The sequence below is a fragment of the Oratosquilla oratoria genome, chromosome 20 (assembly GCF_046742065.1).
Source record: "Oratosquilla oratoria isolate Oo_2021 chromosome 20, ASM4674206v1, whole genome shotgun sequence".
Taxonomy (NCBI): domain Eukaryota; kingdom Metazoa; phylum Arthropoda; class Malacostraca; order Stomatopoda; family Squillidae; genus Oratosquilla; species Oratosquilla oratoria.
The window spans coordinates 35,689,851-35,694,850 of record NC_134796.1 but is presented as its reverse complement, the minus strand read 5'-3'; positions in this window follow the sequence as shown (position 1 = coordinate 35,694,850).

Genomic DNA, 5,000 nt, shown 5'->3' with positions numbered 1-5,000 from the left:
TATATACATACATACATACATACATACATACATACATACATACATACATACATACATACATACATACATACATACATACATACATACATACATACATGCATGCATACATACATGCATGCATACATGCATGCATGCATACATACATACATACATACATACATACATACATACATACATACATACATACATACATACACATACACATACACATACACATACACATACACATACACATACACATACACATACACATACACATACACATACACACATATACATACACATACACATACACATACACAACCACATACGCACAAAGACGCACATATATACATACACAGGCACACACACAACCACGTACGCACAAGCATGCGCGCACATACATGTAAACAGACAAACACACGAATATTTTATAGAACAACATCCAAGACAAGTAAAAAATATAATTCTAGTAGGATATGAAACTCGTCTGAAAACGCACATACATACAAACTTACACATATACTTTATAGATCAACTTCCCTTATCTGAACACACGTGCCGTACTGCAATGTCGCACATATGTTTTATAAAACAACACCCGAGATATCTAAAATAACATACATATGTCATTCTAATACGATATGTACCTCTCATCTGAACACACACATACATACAAACTCGCACATATATTTTAAAGAACACCAGCCAAGTTAAGTAAAAAATAAAACGTTATTCTAATACGAGGAGAAACTCTTATCTCAGCCCTTTCGACAGAACTCAATGGCTCGTCCCCCAAGATGAGGAGTTCGGAACTCCCCTACCGAACGGCTCTTGGTCTGGCATGGTGGGCCTCCTGAAGAACGGGGTAAGTTGAGGTCGCGTTTGTTCTCTCTCTATAGCACATACACATGCACATACATGTACACAGGCACATACACATACACATACACATACGCATGCACATGCACATACACATACACATACACATACACATACACATACACATACACATACACATACACATACACATACACATACACATACATATACACATACATATACACATACACATACACATACACATACACATACACATACACATACACATACACATGCACATACACATACACTTGTGCATACACGTACACATGCACATGCCCATACACACTCTTTAGAGCATTACCCGCAGATTAGGCTATATATGAGCTCTGAGCTCTCACTCGGGAGGGTAATACTGTCGATGACGAATCCAGCACGTCATCCAAGAGCGTGTTGAATCACACTGATTCACTTATCTCCGTTTCCCAGGAGTGACTTAGTTATCTGCTCCAACATTCCCGAAAGTGCATAATAGGTCATGAGAAGCGGCTTCGGCCGCAGCTACTCAGAGCCTCCTGGTGTAAGCTCCTCACTTTCCCTCCAGTCCACCACTCTGGTCTTTCTCTTGCTCATCCTCCAGCGTGCTGACGTCGCCCTCGGGCCTTTGAGCGTGACCATCCCACGGTCCTACGTGATGGACTTCTCGCCCGCCATCGACTACCACGTCCTGCGGCTGCTCATCCTCCGGGGGACGTCGCACGATGCTCTCGACTGGGGTACCTACATCCTCGCCTTCCACTGGTACGTCCTGCACTTATGAAGGATACAGCTGAACAAATCTTAGGTGGAGGAAATAGGAAAAGAATAGGTTTATCAACAGAGTGGTTAAAGAATGGAATAGACTCGGTAACCATGTAGCAGTGAGCGCTGAGACAAATGGTTGTTCTAATAGAAGATGAGATAACTTTATGGGTGACAGGTGATGAGGGACAAAGAGCTGCCTAGTGTACATACGTCTCTTGCAGTCTCATCCATTCTCTTGTTCTAGGACATAGGTGTGCATGTTATGTTCATCCAGGCTGATTCAGTTCTACGTCATGAACTTCTTTGTTCAGGGTGCAGGGAAGGAACGGTGCCTTTCGAAAGAACTTTGGTTTTGGCAGTTGGTCGGGGGCCATTGCTCTGAGAGGATTGAGGCCCTTCCCTCTAACCTCTGCGCCATGAGCAGGGTTCGAACCCACACGCGCTCCCACTAAACCGTGACGGGACCCCTCGTTGGTGCTTAGATGTGCCGGGCTCCGTCACATTCATCCAGGTTATACGTCTGTATCTATATACATACCGTGCAGTTGAGGGAATAAGTGCTCCGATGCTTTCCCAGCAGGTATCATAAGTGCTTTGATTTACAAGTAATCAAAAACATGACCGCCAATTAGTCGTGGCTAAAGAAAAGAAGGACCCAGTTTGTTCGTTTGTGTTTTAAGTGGGATTAATTTCGAAATAGAAGCTTTTTCGTCTGTGAACTGCTAATTCGTGATCGCCCTCATACTTTTGCATGGTATTTATTTGGCATTTATACAAGGTATATAGAGGACAGAAGATAGGGGTGAATGGAGAGGGGTTGTGTATAGATGATGCTGTGATGCATGAGGGGAGTGGGTGGGGGATGGGGGGTGAGGAAGTATGTATGAGAAAAAAAATTGACGCAGCCCGAAGGGATTTCTCCCCGTCTTCTCCTTTTCTGCAATAGACTCAGTTATAAGGACGTGCATACACTTAAAGCTCACACAAACGCATTCTGCTTCAGAAGTTATCCATTTGAAACAATTCAGTTATTGAAATTTGATTAAAAGTTCATACAAAAGTATTCCCCTTTAGACATTATCCATTTGAGCTAATTCAGTTAATGAAGCTTAAAAAAAAAGTGTTAATGTTTATACAAATCTTGGACGGCATTTTTAAATGTGGTTGTTACAAGTTCCAAACAACTGAATGCGATTGGAATTTGAGAATCGATTCCAAAATTGAAAAGGATTACCTGAAATGAGAAAGTTTTGATCCATTGAAACAAATCTTTTAATTAGAATAACGAATACTGAAATCTAATTTTTAATAGTATTACTATTTTTGAATAGTAATACTATTACACACGTGATATGGTTAAGGAGGTGTTAGATGGAGATTCAAGATGGAAGAGGCATTGAGGAAACTTGGGGTTGCAAGGAAAGGAGGAATCTGGCCTAGATCTCCGAGGAGCACTGCTTTAAGCTGTCCCTTTGGACATTTCTGCGAGCTGTCAATTTGGTACCAGGAATGAAGCCATTACCGTCCAATTGTTTCCAGTCTTTGGGGACATTTTGGATTGATGTGTGTGTTTACATCAACGTGGGCCTGTTTCCATGGAAATGACTGACAAAAAGAGAAGGAGGTGGAGGAAGAGAAGAAGGAGAAAGAGGAGGAGGAGGAGGAGGAGGTGGAGGAGGTAGAGAAGAAGGAGAAGGAGGAGGAATGGGAGGAGGAGGAGAAGAGGAGTAATCAATGGATGTCAGTTCCATTTCTTCGGGAGATGGTTTTGGAGGAAGGGGAGATGATTAAACTTGATAGAGATCTTGGGCGAATGTCTGGAAACCGACTGTCAGCCCTTCGGGGCCGGACTGCACTTCCAAGTGAAGACGAGGACGATGATGAGTTTTGAAGACGACGGCGGCGGGGAGACGATTCCCTCCGATGTCCACCTCGCAGATACTAACTGCAGTTCCCTTGATCTGAAGCAGTACATCTAGAAGCATTTAAAGTGAAAGAGAAGTTCAAAGAGTACTTCAACTCAGCAACAGGAAGACTTCCTTTGCTCTGTGCTACGTCGCCCTTGTCGCCTGCGTCTCAGTTTGTGCTTAGGCTTGTAATTAAGATTATTTCCTTTTTATTCTCTCATCCCAGTTTCGCAGAGGCTGAAAATGCCTCCTTCTGTCAGGTACGTGATAGGGTAACCACTACCCCTTATTCCTCCTATTCCTCCTCTTTCTCCTCTTCCTCCTCCTCTTCTTATTCCTCATCTTCCTCCTCTTCCTCCTCGCCCTCCTCTTTCTCTTCTTCCTCCTCTTCCTCCTCTCCCTCCTCTTCCTCTTCTTCCTCCTCTTTCTTCCTCTTCCTCCTCTTTCTCCTCTTCATCCCCTTTCTCCTGTTCCTCCTCATCCTCCGATGCCTCCTCTCTTTCACCTCCCTCCCTTCTTCTCTCCCTAAACTTTCTCCTCTTCCTCCTCTTCCTCCTCTTTCTTCTCTCCATCCTCTTCCTCTTCTGTGGCTCCTTTCTCTCATCCTCTCCCCTTCTTTTCTCCCTCCACTTCCGTCTCCTCCTCCTCTTCTTCCTCTTCCTCTTCATCCTCCTGTGCCCCCTTCCTCTCATTTTCTCCTCTTCCTCTCTCCCTCCATTTCCGTCTCTTCCTCCTCTTCCTCCTCTTACCCCTCTTCCTCCTCGTCCTTCTCTTTCTCTTCTTCCTCTTCTTCCTCCTCCCCTTCCCATCCTTCTCTTTCCTCCTCTTCCTCCTCTTCTTCCTCGTCTTCCTTGTCCTCCTCTTCCTCATCTTCCTTCACTTTCTCTTCTTCTTCCTCTTCCTCCTCGTCCTTCTTGCTCTCCTCGTCCTCCTCATCCTCCTCGTCCTCATCTTCCTCTTCCTCCTCTTCCTTCTCTTCCTTCTCTTTCTCCTTTTCCTCCTCTTCCTTCTCTCCCTTCTCTTTCTCCTCTTCCTCCTCTCCCTCCTCTTCCTCCTCCTCGTCGTCCTCCTCTTCCTCTTCCTCCTCCTCCTCTTTCTCCTTTTTCTTCTCTTCTTCCTTTTTCTCCTCTTCCTCCATTAACCCAAAGGGTACTGAGTGATTTGCCCTACCACGCGGCTGGGTCGTGACCCATTCATGTTGTTGGAAGGAGGAGAAGAACCAGGAGAAGACGAAGAAGAAAAAAGGGAGAACAAAACGAAGAAGAAGAAGAACCAGGAGAAGAAGAAGAAAGAAGAAGAAGAATTAGACAGAAAGGAGAAGAACCAGAAGAAGAAGAGGAAGGAGGAGAAAAATAAGATAAAAAGAAAAAGATAAGAAAAAAGGAGAAGAAGTAGAGGATAAAGAAGAGAAGAAGAAGAAGAAGAGGAAGAAGAAAAAGGAGAAGAAGAAGAAGAAGAAGAAGAAGAAGAAGAAGAAGAAGAAGAAGA